The sequence below is a fragment of the Sinocyclocheilus grahami genome, unplaced genomic scaffold (genome assembly GCF_001515645.1).
Source record: "Sinocyclocheilus grahami isolate Dianchi unplaced genomic scaffold, SAMN03320097.WGS_v1.1 scaffold76.1, whole genome shotgun sequence".
Lineage (NCBI taxonomy): Eukaryota > Metazoa > Chordata > Actinopteri > Cypriniformes > Cyprinidae > Sinocyclocheilus > Sinocyclocheilus grahami.
This window is the reverse complement of record NW_015505255.1, coordinates 2,452,677-2,476,034: the sequence shown is the minus strand read 5'-3', so window position 1 is coordinate 2,476,034 and position 23,358 is coordinate 2,452,677. Positions and strand designations below refer to the sequence as shown.

General features: G+C 39.0%; 1 pseudogene; it reads left to right on the top strand.

The window, feature by feature from the left end:
- LOC107586026 (E3 ubiquitin-protein ligase Arkadia-like) overlaps positions 1–23,358 on the top strand; it is a 45,324-nt pseudogene that overhangs the window by 14,455 nt on the left and 7,511 nt on the right.

Sequence of the window (23,358 nt, the reverse complement as noted above, 5' to 3'; positions counted from 1 at the left end):
TCTGAAAGCATAAACAGCATGTCAGCAGATCCATTTCCTGCCAAACTCTTGCATTCTACTTCTGTTGTCCTGTTGTATTTTTTTCAGCCCTCATAAAAATTTGAGTTGAGTTCTATGTTGTGGATCTGTGCAAGTCTCTTTCCTTCAGTTCCTCTTAAGACAGTGTGGCAAAGTAGATTTAAACACAGTGATGAGCTGCATTCTTTAAACATCATGTAAATAAAGGTTCAAATATACTGTACTTATTTTTCCATTTTATTTCAGGCATGCATTTTAAAAAATGTTTTTATTACAAATGAGCTCTGTTCTTAGGGCTAGTTGTGTTTTATAGTTCTCATGAATCTTTAGGGATATTTATTGGTCATTACTGTGCATATTTAAATGAAACTATTATACTATTATATATGCCATATTTTTTGTTTTTGAAAGATAGCTACAGAGGATAAAATGGAAAAAGTGCATCAGCAAGCCACCCTGTGTGTTACATGCTGCAGAATGTTTGAGTTTCCTGTTGAGCAACAGCAAGTCCTTAACCAGTGCTCTGCCACTGCTCTCCGTACCAAGAAAGATTATCTAAACCTCACACATTCCCCTCTCAATGAGATCTGAGTCACTTGATTGAACATACAAACATTATGCCTATAAAACCACTAAAATGTGTTTAAAATATGTGCAGCTAAGCATGCATCAGAGGTGGATCTGCCATACATAATTAGTGGCCTAGTGCTTCATCTGTTTCTGTATCTGTCTCTCTCTCTCTTCCTGCCACTCCCCCACACCAGCATGTTTTGTGTGCGTTCAGGTTGTGTGCGTTCGCTCGAACTGATTTGCTGAAATCAAAACAGGGACGATAATAGGTGAGCACCAGCCAATGAGATTGCCGTTTGCGCATTAGTTCCGCCCACTACCGGGGGAAAGCAGTAGATCTTAAAAGCTGAAGAATTCCAAAGGAACTCCGTTATTTTGACCGCAAAATACAACAAAGAATATCGTTTACATGTAGCGCGCATAGGTAGCGCGTCAATTCTCTCGCTCCCTCTCTCGCTGCGTGTGTGTGCAACAAAGCGACGGCGAGTCGTGCGCCTTCACACTAGAGTTTACGGTACGATAAATACAGGTGCGTTGCACATCCATTCAGATGAACTGAAAAACAGCACAGATCGCTTGGCGGAGAGTGAAACTGATGCGCTCAGTCAGAGAGTGTTCGGCGAGTGAAAATATATCTGAGATAAACTTATACTTAGCCTCCAACTCATACACTGGCGAGTAAAATCTGAGAATTTATTAGCAATTGGCTAATATTAGATGTCATTAAGTCGCTCAGAGTGAAGATTTAGTCGCATATGCGAGTGATTTACTCGTAATGTTGAGGGTTGATCTTTAACACAAACATTACGTTTCATATCAGTTTTTGAGTTAGCTCACTAAATCTAATTAAGAGTTATCGGGTTGTAAAGTAGAGATTTTGATTGGAAATGAGTGGATGAGATCAGAGCAGCCCCCTAGAGGTTTTCATGGGTCATTCCTTACTTCAGTTCTGTAAGAGGAGGCCTGCCAATGTTACATCACTTCTAAGGGTGTAACGGTACAAAAACATGACGGTTTTGTATGTAACTCTGTTTTGCTGTTTTGCGTTCATGATTCTGTACATTTTTGGTACAGCAGGGGGGGAAACAAAACATAAAATTGCCCCCCCTCCCCCCTTTTTATTTTTATTTTTTTAAACTGTGTGCTTATGAGTTAGTTTGAAGTGCTTAACATAAAGCATACAGTTTATAACAACTTGGATCATGCACTTTTCCTGCAGTGGCTCACTCTTTGTCCTCCACTAATTTTTTAAAAAACATTAACAACAACAATAAAGTATGTTGATATTAAATACATACTGAACATGAGATATGGAAACGTTATTGTAACATCACCTTCTCCTAGGGCAGAAACTCTTGAGTTTCAAATGACATTCAACACACAAAGAAGTTAAGCATATGCAGTGGTTAAAACAACTCTGCATTTGTTTATTACACGTGTGTGTCAAACCAAAAGACATTGTCATTTACTTTGCATATAGTCTAATTATCTGACTAACTGAGGCATTTTTACAAAGAACCTGTTTAAGATAGTACATTCACAGAGGATTGCAGAATTGTAACTTTGAATGGTAGTGCACTTAGAATATATGATTGTGTGTTTACTGCTGTAAGTTGTAGCTATGTTTGGTAGTGTGATCATTTCTTGTGGGGAACGGGGTAAGAGCGGGGTGCTAAGCAGCAGCACTCAGTGGGAGAGCCGACCTTAACAACACACCCCAGAGAATGATGTTGAATCTCCCGAGCCACAAGCTTCTGCCTCGGTGCACAAACATGCCTGACACAGTGCGACACAACGACCTTACAGAGCGGAAGTAGTGTTGTTTTAACATTGTATTCAGTGTATAGTGAAACTGGTGTATATGCTAGCTAGTTCCACGATGAGAAGCACAACTTTGAGCCTGACTGCAGTTCGAAAAAGCCTAAATTAATAGACTTTTTGAAATTATGGCAGGAAGACTGATAGCATGAATTGGAGCTCAATTATGTCTTGTTTTACCTTTTATTGAAAACTGTGTGAGGGTCATGGCATTACTGTAATTCACATCAAAGGTTTTCAGATGTCTCTTTCATGTATTTCTGTAGAAAATGGAGCTCGAGTAGAAGTTGTTTGTCAGTCGCACTGAGACTTGTACCAGCTATGCTTGTGAGCTTTATTTTGAACACACCCTGGGCCTCTTGACACCAAATCCAGCCAGAGCTCGAGTTAAAGAAGGAATGAGAAGTCAAGCAGCAGAGCCAATCAGAAGAGAGATGAGTGATTGTACTACACAAGCCTGTGCCGGCACATCATTTACTGACCTACATTTAGCTTCCCCGGCACACACATAAGCACGCCTGCCTGAAGCATTGGTTGGCTCCACTGCTGCACCAAACCATCATCAATTAAACCGCTTTAGCTACTGAGGCTGATATTGCTTCTGCTCTAGATCAATGAGTGGGGCCTAGTGCAGCTTTCAGAAGACTTTGGAAGCTCAGATAACACTATGAATGTACAGATTGAGGGAGAAGAAGACTGCTGATCTCTGATGGTAGTGCGTATGTGTGCTTCCCATCATAAAACCTGCAGGGATACTGGTGGACATTAAATATAGGTGTATGTTGGATATACTTTAAAAATAAAAATTTTACTAGAGAAGCCCTTCACTGATTCAAGTTTTGGATGTGTTTGTGGTAGCAAACATCATCATATGTGATTTGAAGATTTTCAGTAGCCACAATTCACAAGCTGTAAGATACAGACTTCACTTTATGCTGTGTTGGGAATATGATTATTTTTGTGTACCTGTATAAAGTTTGATGCTTTGGTTAAGTTGGACCAAAAAATGACAGTAAATGGATAGGCACATAGGCCATTTGCTCGCTTTGTGCAAAATGAAATAACCACCTGCCCTTAAGTGATTTAAACAAGTGGTTCTGAGCCTGGGGCCGGAGCCCACTAGAGACCTCAAAAATTAAAAAAATCTCATTATTAGTCCAAAAAAGTAAGGGGCCTTGGAGGTTTAGAACCATCATGACTTAAATGTTAAAAAAGTATTATTATTAATATTAATATTTCCATACACTATTTTTGATTTTGCAATTCTGTTTGCTAATTGTAAGAAAAAAAAACCTGATGTTAGCAACTCCATGCTAAACAACTATGAATCATTTATAGATTTAGCATTTGCATTTCTAACCTAGCTGATTGTACTAAATAGGTGTATTTATTTATTTTTTAAATTAGGCATTTTGAATTAGTATTGTGTATTGAATTATATAGTGCTATATAAATAAACCTGCTCTGGTGTAGGCCTACTACTGGAAGTGTAATGGAATCTGCCTTTTCTTCTCGTCAAGAAACACTCAGGTCGCAGAGTTCCAAATGCCAAAAAAGTCGAGATGCCTGCAGAACATCTGACCATCTCACTGGCAGCTTGCAGTTTCATACAGTTTGTAACCAGTGATCTTGTTGCAGGTGTTCTTCTTCTTTCCTCTCCTCATAATCTCCCCGATACTCTCAATAAATTCTCCCATCACAGTCACCTCATTAATGAACTACCTTGTTCTAGGTGGCAGAGTGCCAACTAGTCTATCTTATTCAGTGTTATTTTTATCAAAAGAGCATGTTAAAGGCCATGTGAAGCAAAAGAGCAACAAGTATCATGTAAATAACAGAGACCCTATTATACGAGTGGAGTGGAGAGGCTATTCTACAAACACATTTTAAATGAATAGTGGAAATATACCATAGAAGTAAAATGAGTGCTTGTTGGCTCAGTTGCATCTCTTCATCTTCATGTATCAGTATCCATAATTGTGATCTGAAACATGAGTATTTGCTGTATACAAGTAGGCTTCAGTGCATTGTTGGTTGAATGTTAGCATTAATGAGCTTAATTTCCATGTAATCAATCAGGTGTCCTGGATGAGGACGTGGTTGTGATTGAAGCGACTCCTGCACCTGCAGTGCCTGCCAGCGAGGAGATCAACGTCACCTCCACGGACAGTGAAGTGGAGATCGTAACCGTTGGAGATGCCTTCAGGTGAGATTTCTCATCAATATGTCCTTGTAACTGGATTTCAGCAAGTGTTGTAATGTTTGCAGAGGACAGCTGTTAAACTTCTGGTGAAGCAGATTTAAAGCTCTTCACATGGCATTATATGAAACTCGTTTGAACTGCAGTATGAGGTTCATGGCTGTTTATGGCTCACTGAAGGCCCCAGTAAGGAACTGCTTCGTCCAGATGAGAGGGCACATCTGGGTTTAGACTTGAAGATGGCATTCTCTTTTGTTTTGAAGGCATTCCACTGAGCTCCCAGCTGTTATGGACCATTTTCACAGACTGTTATGACCCATTTCATTGGTCATCATCATTGTAAATCATACAGGAGTTTTTCATTTTCTGTTTGAGAAAATGGAAACGCAAAAAATACTTGATTAATTGCCAAAGAAGTTTACCCAACTACGGCGACTTCAGCTTCTGAGAAACCCAGAAATATGAAAAGGGTCCATTGTGTGCTTTAAGGATGAGCCCCATATCATGGAGAATGCCCACTTTTTGTCTTTCTGTGGACCAAAATCAAACAAGGTTCTCTTCTTATTTTTTTTTTTTGTGGGTCTTATGACCTGCAGGACGTTCTCACATTCATGCGAAAAGAACTTCAGTGCCTCGGCTTGAGTGTTGTAAAGATTTCCATTGAGTTCACAGAAGAGCAGAGACTTTGCCTGTAGATTCGATTTTCAGTTTGCTTCACGACATATCCATTTAATAAACACTAGCCTCTGGTATTTTGGCTGGGTTCCCCCAAACTATGTCAGATGGAGCTCTCAGCAGGCTTCCCCTTTAAAATCTGATAGAAGCTCTGAACTCAATTACATCTGATATGGTTTTGTCCAATCTACGACCCTCTCTTCCCGTTGGTTAATTTGGTTTCGCTGTCCCGCTTCTCTCCTAATTGTTATTGAGGCGTCTGTTCCCGAGCTGAGAATCATCACTTTATTCTATTACTTTTTTAACTGCTGCCAGAAATAGTGCTGGCCGCCACCATACGCCTGCCAGCAAAGTCATTCAGTTGAGCCCCGTCAAATCCCAAACTGTCGTCATCATAGGCCGTGTGTTGGAGGTTGATCGTGGTGTGGTTGTCTTTCTCAGGACCTGATGAGTAACTCCTTAGACTGTTTATTCACTGGTGCATGTTTGCATGTTTTATCCCATAGCATTCACGGAAGCCCGTAAACCTCTGTGACAGCATGAGTGAGGTGAAACACAAGTTTTCACAGTCAGTCAAGCCTGGAGGGATGTTTATTTAACATGCACACAAAGATTAGTAAGTGATTTTATGGTTGCCAGCTGTAAAGCTATAATGCATGCTGGCCACAATGTGCTGGTCTCAGGAAAGCAGGTGGGTCTGTCAGGCACTGATGTGCAGCCCAGTCTGTTCACTTGCTGGATATGTTCAGAATAACATAATACTACAGAAAGCAACAGTACCTGCCCATTTTTTCAGCAGCCTTTGTTCTAGAAATATTGTTGCTATTGATTTTACCCATATATTTCTATTTTCCTTCTATGTTTTAAAATGGAAGCAACTTAAAGTGGGAGAATATACATATAATTACAAAGTGAGACTCATGTTCTTTACTGGTAAAATCACGACAAGGTACACCAATGCTTCCTCTCTCCTTACAGCTGATGAGGGCTGTGTATCGTTTCTATGCCCCGCCTGCCGGCCATGTGCTTGTGTTTGGGTGTAGAAAGCACATCCTGTCAGAGAAGCTTGAGGAAGACTGTCTTGACTGCTGATTTTGCTGTCTGTGCTTATGTTGGCCAGATATGTAGTGAGCAGTTCTATAGGTTTTTGTGTGTGTGTTTAATTAGATTTTCCCTCTTCCACTTGCACATTGTTTTCTCTGCACCAGTAAGATCGGCTCCCTCATTTATTTTCCTAAAGGTCATGAGGACTATTATTATCCCTCTTCAAACAACAGCACTGGAATGCAGCTGAAATAATGTGGTCCTGCCGTTATATGACTTTAGTGTGGAGAGTTAGGATGAGAGATAATGTGCAGGAATGTGGGCTTGTGTGTTTGTGACTGAATGCTGATCTGCAAGCCGTGTGTCGGCTGTGGTTTGGATAAGACTTCAGTGAAGGGGGAGGGAGAGGCTTTACAGCTCAGGAAAACATCACGTGGCCAAGGTCAGAGGAAAATGGGGGTCTTTTGTGAGTGCACATTTGAGCAGTGTGAATAGGTGTAGTTTGCATTCACTCTTAGCAAGGTAAAGTGGTCTCTACCGAATGCTTTGCGTGTGTTTGTGTAGTGATTTCAGTGCTACCTCTCAAATAACAGAGTTGACAAGGCACTTGTTTTTTGAGATGTAGTCCAATGCGAAGTATCAAATACATAATCTGTTTATAAAATGTTGTTTATTTACATTCTATTATGTTAAAAACATTGAAGCTATTCTGTATGTTTAACTAATTGGCTTTTCTGGCCATACCATTCAGTAACAACACATTAGACTGGTATGGCACTTTTTCTGCTCCTCTGCTGCCTGTTGGTTATTTATTACATTACATGCATTAACATTTTATTAATGTGTAATATGAGGCTAAATTAACTTTTACTATTTAAAATGAGGGATTTTAGTTTTAACTTATTTTTATTTAGACAATATAAATAAATAAAATAAAATCATTTAATTAGAGATGTTTTGATTATTAAAATTTAATGAAACCATTCTAATGGAATCCAGAAAATAAAACGCATTTCATAAACCCTAAATCCACCAGGCATCTTCAGATTCATGTTCATACATTAAAACATCTGGATGGCTCTAGATAAACTAGTCAACCTCATAAATCGAATAGTCGATTGTTGGATGACTAGTCGACTATCCAGATCCATCTCTAGAAACATATTTTGAAGAAGGCTCAGCTATGAAACGTGACTTTCTTCAGAGCTCTTCACACTGTCATAGGGCAACAGGGTTATTTGACTTGAGTATTTTTTTCTCTTTCTCGTTCTTTTTCACTCATATGCCTCCCTCTTGTTCTGCTATCCTCTCTTCACTCCTCCCTTCCTCTAGTCTAAACTCATGCCTATGGAAAGCATTTCCAGGAACTGAATGTGTGTTATGTAGTGAGAGTGGTCTCATTTAATCTTTCCAATCTCCCTGAGGTGCCTGGGCTTGCAGTAGAATGCTGAGAGTGTTTCTCAGCTGGAGGAGGGGCTCTGGGTGTCTAAAGTCAGCTGGATGAGCAATGAAGCTCTTCCACTCAAAGATCCTTTGTTTATAGTGCATATGGAGACAGATGAGGGAAAGCATGAAGAAATTATATAGATAGATGGACTGTTAATTCAGAGGAGGGGGGTCGGATTTGATGGAACCCACAATATGCACAAACAGGCAGCAGCTGTGGCAGACATCCACTTACGGCAGTGTTACAGACAAATCTATATGTTTGCATTATAGATTTTATCAGAAAACCTCGCTTCATCTGTTCAAATGATGATGTTGTCTTGTCTGAAATTGTTTCTGAGGCACTGGAATGGAAGATGCTATCTGGTGGTTGTATATGGTCACTTGCTTGGCTGGTGAGCCTCTGAAGCGACTCAGTTTCACCCCTCCCCCATTTCACAACAGCACACTGTCTTCAAATGCAGAAGCTTGCAAAACTCGGCAGACATCTTCCCACACACACAGGCATTTGACACATTTTGCATGGACTCCTGTTCTGTTGTATTGCTTAAAGAAATGGCTGGCTATTAAGGGAATCCAATGAAAAAAATGTCAAGACTCCCTTTCAAATTCTGCACAGGGTCTCTCATCTGACCTTTACGCTGGCTTGTGTTGATCCCGCCACTGCAAACTTGTCTGAGACGTACAGGAAGAAGAATTCCAATAATACGTTTGCAAACAAGGCACCGTGGACAAAGTCCTAAAATTCCAAAATAAACTTACCTCCTCTCCAGCCCGGTTACCACCCTATCAGTTCCTGTGTTTACAGAGTCTATCCCAACCATAGACTCAAAATGCCATGCTGGTAAAATTTACAAAATAATCCCAGGCCTGCTTGTGGGTAATTAGCGTCAGGTCTCAGGTGATTTCTCTGGCTTTGCCTGTGATTCTGCCTATTAAAAAGCAGTGTCGCACACAGCCTCAGGTAATCCCCAGCACTCACGTCTGATTCGACACTCTCAAAGCTTCCTCAAGAACTTGGGGTCTTGGGTATTTTGGGCATGATTTTAAGTGTAGAGTTTTTTTTTTCATAGTGTTTATTGTATGTAATATTTAGTATGTATAATTTAGTTTTGGGCGATATGCTCAATTTTCATATTGTCCTATTGTGTGCTGTGTCCTGTGAGTTCACCAATACACATTATTACCGTGCTAATTTATTTATTTATTTACTTGGTTTCATTGCCAAAAAGTGAACCAACTCCAGTGTAAGGCTTAAAGCAGCCTAATGTTTTTAATATGACTGAATTTGTATTTAACATGATAACAATTTAATAGAAACATTGTAAGTTACTAATCATAAGGCTTACATTTCCTCAGTTATTCAAAAAGCAGCTACAGAAAACGAGCAAAGAACATTTACTTTACCAAAAAACATCATAACTGACTTCAATCTAGCGCGAGTTTATACACTTTAAAAACTCTCCCGTTATAATCAGTGAAGCTGTTTACATGGTATGATGAATAAATCTTTTGTACTTGCATTGCAAGTACATCTGCACTTTGTTGTCTATGATGAGAGAATTCGCGAGTCAGAATTCAGTCAGCATGCACTGAACAACAAAACTCTGCTGTTTCAGCGATGACTCATCTGAATGCCTCTGATTGGCCATTGCATTCATAAGTAGGGATGCACCGAATGTTCGGCAACTGAAATTATTCGGCCGAAAATAGCAAAAAAAGCTCTAGAATACCAGCTCTGTTAATACATTTATTATAACATTCACACATAGTGTTCAAATTAGGATCTGTAATATTTTCTAATGTTTTAAAAGAAGTCTCTTCTCAGCAAGGCTTCTTTTAATTGTACAGTAAAAAATACATGCCTGATTCAAGAAGGGGTCTGATGGCCAAAAATTATTATTGTACCAACTTATTAGTTTTAAAGGGGTCATATGATGCGATTTCAATTTTTCCTTTCTCTTTGGAGTGTTACAAGCTCTTGGTGCATAAAGAAGATCTGTAAAGTTGCAAAGACTAAAGTCTCAAATCCAAAGAGATATTCTTTATAAAGAATCTTCCAAAAGAGGACGATATCTGCTTCGTCATGTCTAGAGCTGATCTGTGCTGGTCGCTGAGGGAATGCATCAACTTAGTGCTGTGGATCGCCGGATCGGCTTTCACTGTGGACGAAGCGGAGTCCAGCCCGGGGTCGTCACATGTGGTTGCCGCTCCTTCGTCGGACCCGCCGGGCGCGCCGTTCTCGACCCCGCCGCCTCAGCTCACTCTAGCCCGGCCTCAGCGCACGCTAGGTGTTTTTCATTGTGAAAGCAAATCTACTTTGTTTGGTCTTCCAAAAGAGGACACGACTACAGATCAGTGGTTAAGTTGTATTTACAACACTGTTCCAGAACTGTTTAACCCAAATATCCAGATGTGTGCAACACATTTTATGGAGGACTGTTTACTGATCCTGGAAGAGTAGACTACAATGCCGGCAGTTCTGACTCAGTCTGTAAGTACGTTTTCATTTAAAGGATTTGCCACTGACGATTCAAACGCGAGTTTTGAGCAGTGTAGAGTAGCACTTGTTGTTTGTCATTTCTCTGATCACAAATGCAGACAGGGTTTTATGTTTATGCGGCGCGATGCAATGCAACGCGTAAAAAGACAGTATAAGTCATTATAATCAGTAATTATGTCCCCACTGGATGCAACAAATGCCTCGTTTTTAATGGGTTTTAATGTTTTTGTCTCGTCGCTCCGGCCGGGACACGGCATCAACAGTATGGTAATGGGCGTAACATTTCCGTCACACGCTTGAGGTATTCAGCCAATCACAACGCACTGGATAGCTGGCCAATCACAGCACACCTCGCCATTTTTGTAAAAATCGACGCGTTTCAAAAAGGCGAGGCATAGAGGAGAAACAATAATGTACAGTATGTGGAAAATAATGTGGTTTTTTTACTTTAAACCGCATAAACACATTTCATTACACCAAATACACCAAATAATGTTCTTTTTAGCAGCATCATATGACCCCTTTAAGTTAAATTGTGCTTTGTTTGGTATAGTGTTTGCTAGAATGTTAAAAATGTTAAGTGTTAAATATTTTTAAATTGTTGTTTTGTAATTGATTTTTTTTCTTTGAAAAGCAAGACAAAACAGTAAAAAGCACATTTTGGCTTTTTAATTTATGCAATGGTGAATTTTTTGGGGGGCAAAATACATGGGGGAAAAAACTCTGTCTTCAGGCCCATTGTTTAATTTTGTTCGATTTCAGCTTCGGCCAAGAATTTCATTTCGGTGCATCTCTATTCATAAGCTCAACATAATCATGTGTGATTGGTTATAATGCGCAACACTGTGAAAACGCGGAAAAAGAAATATAATGGAACAAATAAACCCTAATATTAATTAGATAGTATTACTAGCCTGATGATAATAATAATAATCCTCTTGCTATATCGTCAAAGGCATCAGCCGCAGGCAATATCTCTGACTGTCAATGATACACAATGCTATTGTCTTATCGGCACAACCCTAGTAGAATTGATTTGTTTTTATGTATGTAGGTTTTTATTTGTTATATTTTATTTTATCTTACACAAGCACAGTAGTAAAGCATGATATATTAAACACAGCTCTGTTATAGTAGTTACACCATTTAAAGAGATTTTCCTTTTATAAATGTTTGACGTTTTAAGATATTCATAATTTCAAGAGTTCTGCTCTTTGGAGTCCTTCCAGTGTTACGTTGGTCATTGTTTGTTTCTGTATGATTCAGTTTTGAGATTATAAATTCCCCTTCCCCCTCCCCCATTTGTATTATTTTTATGGATTTTTTTTAATGCATCCAATTTGCACTTTTGTTGGTCCTAAGGGGAAATTAAAGAAGCAGGAATTGTGCATTGAGTGTTTATAGTGACGTAGAATTTATTATTTGTTTCTTGTGTGTTTGTTTTATTTGTCTTTTGAGTACAAATGTTCTGGATGGCGCCTTAGGATGATTTTTGTAATAGTCAGTTCTTTTTGCTCTGAATACTTACTGATGCTGAGAGCACACCGTTCAATCTGATCTGCTCCCCTAAATGTTTTCAAATTAGCAACAGAATAACAAATCTAGTTTAGTATTTTGTTGTACACAGGCAGTCAGTTATTTGAATGTGTAAATGTGAAGTTGAGATGACTAGGTATGTCTGAACATAAATAGATTTACACACGTTGAAGCCGATGGAACAACGGAAAAAGTGTTTGAAAGCAGAACTAAATTGGGGTAATGGGCAGAAATATATGTGTGAATTGATTTTGCTTTACTTGATATGTAGAACTCCGTTTAAGTTGTTTACATGACCTACATATTGTTGATTTATTAAGCATAACGGGTGTAAGATGTGCATGTAAACGCACTCGCTGACATGTTCACAAGGAAACTGAACGTTCTGGAGTCACTCCCCTGGTCCCCAGAGAATCCCTCAGCCCTCCAAGCCTGTTGGTAATCATTTTGTTTTGATGTTTTAATGATGCAATCTGTGGTTAACGGGCTCACCAGTGTTGGGTTGGGAGGCAGGGGGCTTCCCTGCTCTCCAGACACAGGGGCTTGGGGCCGCTAAATCCCAGCCTGGAGAACAACTCTATTCCCTGGCACACTCTGCTTTACGGCAGCCGGGGCCAATGCTCCCCTCCTATGGAATCAAATCCGCACAGAGGGCTAGAATTCCACGAGTGATTATAGAATTCCAGAATAATTTATTTGGAATTTTGGAAAACCTCCATGTTGCTTAAACTCTCCAGAGGAAAATTAAACTCTATAGACCAGGAGTTTATAGCATTCAGAAACACACTACTAAACATTACAATTTTCACATTGTGTCGTATACTACATTACTAATAGTGACAATTAATGTGCAGTTCTGGTAACACACAGAGACTGAAATTAAGCTCTGTGTCATATTTTAGATTGAGTTTTGCTCTTTGAACTGAGCGATTTTGTGGTCTCAAAATGGGAAATACTTTTAATAAGAAGAATTAAAAAAACTGTTAAAGCTGACATTGCTTAATAATTTTCTGTAGCTCAAACAGTATGGTATCATCGGTTCTCATTGGTTCAATTCCAAGCATCTGCCATATGCATAAATGTAACTGTAAATAAAGATTTGATATGAACTTACATCTCAAATGGATTTGACCGGGGTTTTTTTTGTGTGTTATGGACGTTGCCGTCTTTAATTTTCTCTATGGTTACTGGTGATATTCACATGGTTGACATGGGTATAGACAGTAATAGCTCAAATTAGGACTGTTTGAGAATCAAATAAATACATAGCTGGTCAGCTGAGCCTTCTAAAGTGGCGCTCAAAGTTAAAATGATTTCAACCGCGTGTTTCATTATGTCTCTCTTTGAATGAATGAATCAGCGTTTTTGACCGTGTAGTTGAATGAACGGTTTAAAGACTTACTCAAAGACAGTCCCTTTCCACCATTTTGTGGCGCAACACTGTATGTATATGTATATGTGTATATATATATATATATATATATATAATGTGTGTGTATGGCGATAATACCGCATACCGGGCTATTGAGCCACTCAAAATTACCGCAAGGGAAATTCCCTCACCGCGACAGCCCTACCAACAACTGTCTGGTTCTTCAAAATATCTTATTTTTGTTGTTCAGCATAAGAAAGAAACTTATACAGGTTTGGAATGACATGAGGGTGAGTAAATGATGACAAAATTGTCATTTTTGTATGAACTATTCCTTTAAAAAAACAATATCGGCAGATAACCGATATAGTACCAATGTGTTGCACATCCCTATTTATTCTTCTCTATAATTCTTTGTGCCTTCTCTGTATCATACTTTCTCTCAGATTGTGCTGATTCTGTCATTGTCATGTAAAGTTTAAAAGCTTTAGATGTAGAGAAGTAGGAGTGTATGAATTAGTGTTGTGCGATATGACGATTTTTGATCATGGATGATAAAAATGTCTCCATGATCTGCTTTTGGAGAAATATCGTAGTATCGTGCTACAGCGCACATTCTATCAGCTGCAGTTCTGGCTCCTCTGAATCATTCTGTACAATGCAACATACATTCACATCAAATGTTCACTCAGCGGTAGAGTTACACTCACGGGACACTGCACTTATTCGCAGTCACAAAATCACATTATTTGCATATGCTTTAAACCCTTGCCGGTTAAACATTTTATTCGCGTACTGTTCTGACATGCGCTTTTTCTGAGCACGTACACCTGAAGCGCGCGCACTAAAAAACCTGTTAAACAGCGCCTGATTACTGGACTAAGTTATCTTTCGTGCTAATACTGTCAAAACACACAAGGTTTACATGTAGACTCAGTTGGTTATGTCTAAAGTGAAAGTAAACAGTTGAGAGAAAAACAGATGCATCCCTGTATATTAGATGCGTGCAGCTCTTAAAGGGACAGTAGAGTTAAACATGCTGCCGACTGTCATTAAAGGGATAGTTCACCCTAAAATTAAATTTCTGTTATTATTTATTCCCTCACATTTTGTCCCAAACCTGTATTAATTTATTTCTTGTGCTAAACACAAAAGAGGATATTTGAAAGAATGTGGGTAACCAAAAAGTAGCTGGTCCACATTGACTTTGATAGTAGGAAAAAAATCCTATGGAAGTCAGTGGGGACCAGCAACTGTTTGGTTACCCACAATCTTCAAAATAACTTTGATATTCAACAGAAGACAGAAACTCATTTAGGTTTAAAAAAAAAAACAACTTGAGTAAATTAATAAATTTTGGGGTGAATTAACCCTTTAATGTTAATAAAACAACAAAACACAAGAACTTTAATACAGTTGCTTTAATAAGTGTCCACATATACTGTACCTGTTTGTTTTATTTGTATATTATGTGTATTTGTAATGTGTATCTTTGTTCTTATTTTTTAATAACAAAGATAAAATAATGTTTTTAGTTTTTAACTTTACCCAATTTGACCTATATATCTGCCATCCTTTGTTTATTTTATATTTTGTTACCTTGTTTATAAAGTAGGGAAATTAGTTTGGCTGTAATGCTCAGACAACTTGCAAAATAGTAAAACCAACATGGCAAAGAATCGTGATAAAACCATGAATCGTGATATTCCTGAAAAAAAAAAAGAATCGTGATATGATATTTTTACCATATCGCCCACCCCTAGTATGAATTCATGTGTTTTTCATGATCACTAGCTTCAGGATTGAAAACCACCATCCATCCAGTTTAACAGCAAAACCAAAGGGAGAAAGCAACAGGAACTCGACAGGAATTTAATATCCCCTCGTTTCAGAACATGAAAAGGCCTTTTGAATATAGTCCGGTCATGACCTTTTCTCATGCTAAAATTCAAATGCTCAAAATACATGAGCTGTAACTGCAACTTTTAAAACAACATAAATGTGTTGCACAACCATAACAAGTAAAAACAATCTGCTGTCCACTTTTTGCTGAGCCCTAAAATCGAGGGAGAGATTATTTTGTGCGTGTCAGCCATTATTTGAAATGTAACAGGTTTGATGAGTATTTGATGAGCGTCTCCCTGACTCTGTGCTGCAGTGATGGTCTTCAGGTCTGGAACATAAAAGAGGGAATGAGAGTTAGATCACCCAGTTCAACACTGCGTGGGTTTGGGAAATATTAGATGTCACATCTAATCTACTCATCTTTCACTGTGAGCGGTCCTCCCTCTCTGTCTTTGAGCTGTATCTCTGTGTGAGGGGGAGGAGGAATGAATCTGGTAGATTCGGTTAGTGTTGTTCAGCGCTGTGGATTGCAGCTCGACCGTGTGTTCGGGCCCCGTTAATAATGATTAATCTATATCGTTTCAGCATGCACAGCAGCATAAATAGCCTTCGCAGCTGCACAGCATTCTCTCACAGCCACAGACTGATGGACACCAAAAGCATCCCTTTTATTGTGTGTAATTGAGTTTAATTCTGATTTCATTTGCAGGCAACATAATGAAGTCTGTCTGTTATGCAATCAGCCACTGGCCCCAAAGATTCAAAGAGAACTACTATAGGAACCAATTAAACTGCCATTCTGGATAAGGAAATAAAATCTGTGTAGTGTTATCTCATTAATCTAATATGCTCCCGAATCTCGAGGTTTGTCAAAGGAAAACTCATTTACATTGTTTTGTTTGATTTACTGTCATAAAGTGTCTCTTTGTTTGCCTTTGGGGTCTGTAGCTGGTGGGGAGGTAAAAGAGCAGGCTGAGATATGATTGCATTTGCATTTCTTTTGACGGAGTGAGAAATTAATTTGCAAGGAAAAAGCAGATGGATTACTCGCAATGGAATGTTAATGAGTAGCTATCCTCATGGGCCACTTTGTGAATAAAGTGTGTGAGTGTGAAAGGCAACAAATACCTTTAAGTTAAGAAGACCCTTATTATTAATATCCTTATAGTTATTATTGAAGGTGTATGTATGGTCTGCTGCAGCTGAGCAGTAGTTAAAAGTGCGGATGCACTGATGGTAAAATTCTGGCTAATACCTATTCATTTTCTTTATTTACAGTAAAACACACTGAAAAAAACTTAAATCAGTCATTTTAAATGCTACAAGTGAATTTAGGTATCAAAACAATGTACGGTATGAACATACATTACTGCTCAAAAAATGTTGGGCCAGTATTTTCTATCATTTATTTATTTTTACTTTATTTTTAATTGTGACGAGAGGGGCGGGGCCGAGAGCCGTGGGAACGGAGCGAGGCCGGTGGAGTAAATGCTAATGCACGACACCTGCACCATGCACCAGTCTTGAGTCCCACGGAGGAGCTCCGGAAGGATAAAAGAAGGATCTACGACAGTCAAAGAGGAGAGAGGACCAGGCCTCTCCAAGCATTTACTCCACCGGCCTCGCTCCATTCCCACGGCTCTTGGCCCCGCCCCTCTCGTCACATTGATAATGAATACTTCTGTTCAGCAAGGACACATTACATTGATCAAACATGACAGTAAAGATAGTTATAATGTTTAAAAAATGTATTAATTAATTATTCATTATTTCAAATAAATGCTTTAAAGATAAAGCTTGCAAATAAATTTGTCAAAGAATCCTGAAAAAAATTTCACCGATTTTACAAAAATATTAAGCAGAAGAAAAAAAACAATTTTAGTCTTTGAAAAAAGTAATGTTTCTTGAGCACCCTATCAGTTTATAAGTATGATTTCATCATATTAGAAGGACCATGTGACATTGAAGGAGTAATGACTGCTGATAATTCAGCTTTGCAGTCACAGGAATAAATTGAGAATATTTCACAATTTTACTGTTTTTCTATATTTTTGATGAAATTAATGCAGCCTCAGTGAGCATTAAAGATGTTTTCAGAAACATTTGCTAATTTAACAGTATTATTAAATTTATTTAATTGAATGATGGCAAAGCTAATCTAAGGGGAAAATGAGAATGCACATTTAAACAATCTAGTATTGACCAACATCGATTTAAAAAATACATTCTATTTATCGGCAAATAACCAATATATTATTAATCGCTAATCAGAAGTTTTACCATTTATGTATTTGTGTATGTCTTTATATATGCTGATCCATCTTCAGATCTCTCAGTCGTGCCAACCACTTCTGACAGCACACACCCACAGTTGGTCAGTTCTTCTTCCTCTTCCCATAATGCCTGTACCTCAGAATCGCCACAGGAGGGTCCTGGTCCCTCCAGTAGCTGCTCAGCGGCCGCCCCTGATAGCACACTGGCTGCTCAGAGTCACGGTGGAGTGCCAGGACCCAGCACCACGAACACCACTGCCACCGAAGGTAAACTCTCGAGATGCTGCTGTCCAATAATTAACACTGACATTGATTAGTGATATGTTTGTATTGGTTTTTAATTGTATGTCTTTATCCCCCAATCAGATGACAGCAGAAGAAGCTTGTCTGGTGAGAATGGAGGTGTGGCGATGCCCAGGTTACCCTCTTGTTGCCCCCAGCACTCTCCTTGCAGCGGGCCATCTTCAGGGCACCTCTCCATGGGGCACACCCACTCAGGGTGCATGCAGGCTGGGACGACACAGCAGTCTGGCTCCCAGCACTCCCATGGTCACTCGCACCACTTCCACCATCACCACCACACCACCCCGGTCCCTTCCTTAGCCTTCCCAGAGTCCAGCTGCCCTCTGGAGAGGCCCACTGCCATGCCTGCGCCCTGTGGAGGGGTGAGCAGCAGTAACCAGTACCATGACCAGGTACCTTAATAACTGCATGACAGCTTCTTGAGAACCTTGTATTGTCAGTGTTGGAAAAGGCGAGGATATTATAAGCTTCTGTTGGGGTTTTTACTGAAACCCATTTTCTGGGCTTCTTTGTTCATTGTGTGTATGAATTAAACCCTTTTTGCTTCATAAATTGAGGGTTGGGAAACTATTTTGCTACATAAATTGAGGGAAAAAATCGAAATAATATGTTGACTGTTTGAATCATGTCTGTGTTGTTGACAACACCGTCTGTTTTTCATTTCACACATGGTTTGCATTTAACAGCATATGTTTTTGTTTGGAATTAGTTAAGATTCTGCCTTCTTGAAATACTAAATCACCATTCATGTTTTGATGATGAAAAGGAAAATGCAAAGCACCTTTATGAATTTTTTTTTTTTTCTGGAGCTGAGCTTTTCCACCAGGGATTTTGTTTGAGGCCATCCTCTCAGTGTTGTTGAATAATTCACACTGAACTAATTGTCTTGGCTGCTGAATTCTATTATTTACCAGCATAGAGAAGTGTTGCGTGTGCATTTTGTGCATGAGCTTATGTGTGTCGAAAAGAGAAAGTTGTGTATTTTTGGTCGTGTATGCCATGAACCTTTGTCTCAGTGTAGGGCTGCACGATAAATAGAAATTTAATCGAGATGATTCAACAGAAGCTGCGATTGTCATGTGTATCTTTCAGTGAAGCACGGGTCTGTGATCAGCAGTAAATCTCCATCCAAAGGCCAGAGGGTGCTCTCGTGCTGAAACTCCAAATCGCTGCAGCTGAATAAACAGAAGATTTAACTGCTTTTATTGATTCAACGTGACTAATAAACACACAACTACGGCAATATACGGTTTATCGGAGTTCTTATTATAATTTTCATTAAAATAAAGTACATTTATAATGCAATGCCTTTATCACTGCTTAAATAACAAAAAAATAAATATGTTGCATGCCTTATTCTGTGTAAGAAGCAGAAGGATTTAGTCTCACATCTCACAGAAGGATTTATTTCAAACACTCGACTGACGTTATGAAGTGAGTTTGGAGTAAAAATATGTTATTAAATGTGGTATTTTCACATGCTTTCAGATGGAGCAGCATTTACGTCACAGAGCCGTAGTTCACTGAGAAGCTATGCAAACAGTTGTCATTATCGCGAACGATATCTTCGATTTCGGAATCGCGCAATAAAATTTAGTTTTGCAATTGTTTTTGCGTAACTTGTCAGTGAACTACGGCTATGTGTAGTAAATTCTGCTCCATCTGAAAGCACGTGATGATGATTTCCTGTTGATTACAGAACCGGCTTTTTTAACAAAATGCGCATGACAATCGCATTCGATTAATCGTGCAGCCCTATCTCAGTGTATGCTGGGCTAACAAAGTTGTTTCTATGCGAAATGCATTTGGCAAAAGTCTGTGGCCTTTGATGATGGGGCAATGAGCAGTAAGTGCCGTTAGCTAGTCATCAGATATGCGCAGACAGGAGATGTAGAGGGAAGCGAGGTGATGTTAGGCATGTTTTATACATCAAAGTGTGTAAAGGATTAGATTTGGGGTGAATGCCCTCATATTGAAAGGAATTTGATACTGTTTTGGTTGTTATGCGTATAATTTCTTTGGCTAGTTTAATTTTTTTTAAATATGGACCTGATATGTGCCTTTTTTGAAGTATGTGGAAGATATTATTTTATGAGATATGCAGCTCATTATTGAACAGCCCCCTAACCCTAGGTATTAAAAGGGTCATATGACATTGCTAAAAAGAACATTATGTTGTGTATTTGGTGTAATGCAATGTGTTTATGCGGTTTAAGGTTAAAAAAACACATTATTTTCCACATAATGTACATTATTGTTGCTCCTCTATGCCCCGCCTTTCTGAAACGCATCGATTTTTACAAAGCTCATCTTTCTGAAAAGCGAGGTGTACGCTGATTGGCCTGCTATCCAGTGCGTTGTGATTGGCTGAATACCTCAAGCGTGTGACGGAATTGATACGCCCCTTACCATACTGTGATGCCGTGTCCCGGCACGATGAGACAACACCAATAAAACCCATTACAAACGAGGCATTTGTTGTTGCATCCAGTGGGGACATGATTACTGATTATAATGACTTGTACTGGCTTTTTACATGTTGCATTGCGTATCGCGCGGCGTAAACATAAAACCATGTCTGCATTTGTGATCGGAGAAACGTCAAACAACAAGCACTACTCTACACTGCTCAAAACTCTCGTTTGAATCGTCAGTGGCAAATCCTTTAAATATAATAAACGTACTTACAGGCTGTGAAGTCAGAAGCGCCAGACTGTCCTTGCAAAGTTGGAACTGCACCACTTTATAGAAACAACCTTTGTGCACAGACACATTGTAGGCTACTCTGCAGTTTCAGGAAATAGTCCTCCATAAAATGCGCTGCACACATCTGAATATTTGGGTTGAACTGTTTTGGAACAGTGTTGTAAATACAACTTAACCACTGATTTCTAGTCGTGTCCTCTTTTGGAAGGCCAAACAAAGTAGTTTCGCTTTCACAATGAAACACACAGCGTCACACACGGCGGGCTAGAGTGAGGAACGGCCGGCGGGCTTGAGAACGGCACGGCCGGCAGATTTGATGGAGCGGCTTGCGGCAAACACATGTGACAACCCCGGGCTGGACTCCGCTTCGTCCACGGTGAAAGCCGATCTGGCGATCCACAGTGCGAAGTTTATGTATTTCCTCAGCGACCAGCACGGATCAGCTCTAGGCATGACGAAGCGGATATCGTCCTCTTTTGGAAGGCCAAACAAAGTAGTTTCGCTTTCACAACGAAACACTTAAAAAAAAAAAAATATGGACCTGATATGTGCCTTTTTTGAAGTATGTGGAAGATATTATTTTGAGATATGCAGCTCATTATTGAACAACCCCCTAACCCTATATGCCCCGCCTTTCTGAAACGCGTAGATTTTTACAAAGCTCATCTTTCTGAAAAGCGAGGTGTATGCTGATTGGCCAGCTAACCACGACACTGCGGCGGCGGCAACAACAATACTACAGCGAGAATGAAAGTTACGCTTTCTTTCTTTGTGTAAACATTTGGGCGGTGTTATGCAAATCTTCCCACACAGTGACGTAGACATGTGGGGACGTGTTTAAACGATGCGTTTTAGGAGGGCGTGGACCAGTCTTAACTTTTATAAAGAATATCTCTTTGGGTTTGAGACTTTAGTCTTTGCAACTTTAGGGATCTTATCTATGCACGAACAGCTTGTAACACTCCAAAGAGCAAGGAAAATTTTTAATTGCATCATATGACCCCTTTAAACTTCAGGCAGTTGACTAAAACAAGACTGCAAACAAGTCAACTGCAAGATAAGAGACATGTGGAATCTCACATGATCTGAATATGTGCCTGTCTGCTGCAGACTTATTAACTTTGCATATTTTAAGTGTTGTTAGAGATGTTGGTCATTCTGTAGCTTCAAAACTTTTTCCACAACCCTGTCCCAGTAAGATACTACAGTAGCTTCCTTGTAATCAGAGGTGGAGCAGAAGAGCAGTAGCACGTCATTTCAGGGTTGTCAAAGTTGTGAGAAGCAGCAGGAGCAAAATAGCATTCTTGCTTAACAAACTGACAACTGCTTATCAAGCTAAATATGGGGCTTAACTTGAATGATCCTCTTCAACTACCACATTCACATTCTTGCCTCCCATATATGACACACATTATTTTCCAGGTTTTATGGAGTGCCACCACATTAAAAATAACTTATAAAAAAAGTTTCTCTTATAAGTTAATCTCAGACAGTGATTTAGTTTTACTGAAGGAGCAGCTATTGCACTCCAGTGCCATTTTATCAACATTTAATTGGAACAGCTCAAATTGTTGAAAACAATCCAATATTTCTTTTAGTCTGGTACAAGCAGTCGCCAGCACATCATGTTTTCATGTGGGGAGGCTTAATATAAATAATACAAATATAAATAACTTAAAGGGATCGACTGATGGAAATTATTTAATTAATTACTCGCCCTCGTGTCGTTCCAAACTCGTAAGACCTTTGTTCATCTTCGGAACACAAATTAAGATATTTTTGATGAAATCCGAGAGTTCTCTGGCCCTCCATAGACAGCAATGCAACTGAAATGTTCTCAGGCCCAGAAATGTAGTAAGGAACAAAAACCGGAAACTAACAAAATAACATTTTATAGTTCCGAACGGAATCGAAAATTTGAAATAGCCATTAACAGGTTAATAACATTATTTTATCATTCCATTTAATATTTGAAATTTGCAGTCAACCAATCACGCATTCAAGTAGTACGGCTTGCAAATGTGAGGCTGACGCATCCAACGAGTGAAATGCCCGCGCTCAGCTGTGAACTCATCATAGCTAAGTCGCAATGGCAATGCATTATCCGAGGATAGTTTAAGATGGATTCAACAGATCACACGCACCTGCAACGCTTCTGTGAACGGAGAAAACAGAATAAAACTATAGGCTTAAATAAAAAGGAATATATAGGCATATACACAAAATATATTTCACTTAAATCATTAAAAGATTAAATTTAAACATTAAAAAAAAATTTGCCATTGTGACGCGTTCCCAGAAAGGAAAACGAGACGGCAGAAAGGGGTTTTCTTTATTTTGGAAAAGCTCTATAATTTTATTCATTTTACAGTTTTATTTATTTTGCAAAAGCTTGACAGTTTTGAATGATGTCTTGCTTCTATCTGTATAACCAACCAGCGTTGGAATGATATCGCGCCGGCGCCTCACGCGCACACAGACACAACATATTTATGCGACATTGCAGCCTGTTCAATATCAAAATAAAATAGTTAAAGAAACAAATAAAGAGTTACACTGCTCCGTTGTACAATCTGTTGCGTTCAGCGAGCACCGCCTCACTGTGCTGATATAGCCGATGTGAAGGATGACGTTTTACATCGATGAAAGTACAAAGACTAGCCTATACAGATCGCGAATATGTAAAAATTTAGATTTGTGCCGCATGAGAGAGGTAGGCATCAGTTTCATTAATTTGTTTTTGGATTGACGTTTTTAAAGGATTTGTTGTGGAGAGAAACTAATAACTGTTTATAATGTTTGTAAACATTTTGCACTTTAGCCTACATTATTTCTGAATGTAACAATAAAATGCGATGTGAGCCTATACGAGACTTTTTATTTTTCACTCTCAAAACGCAATCTTTTATACAAGTAGCCTATAGTGTTTTTTAACAATGCAGCAAACATTTTTAAATATCTTAAAAAAATACTTTAATGTCTTTAAATAGATTTTTTTCTTTTAACTTAGTAGCCTACATTTGGCCAAAAAAAATTATATATATATATA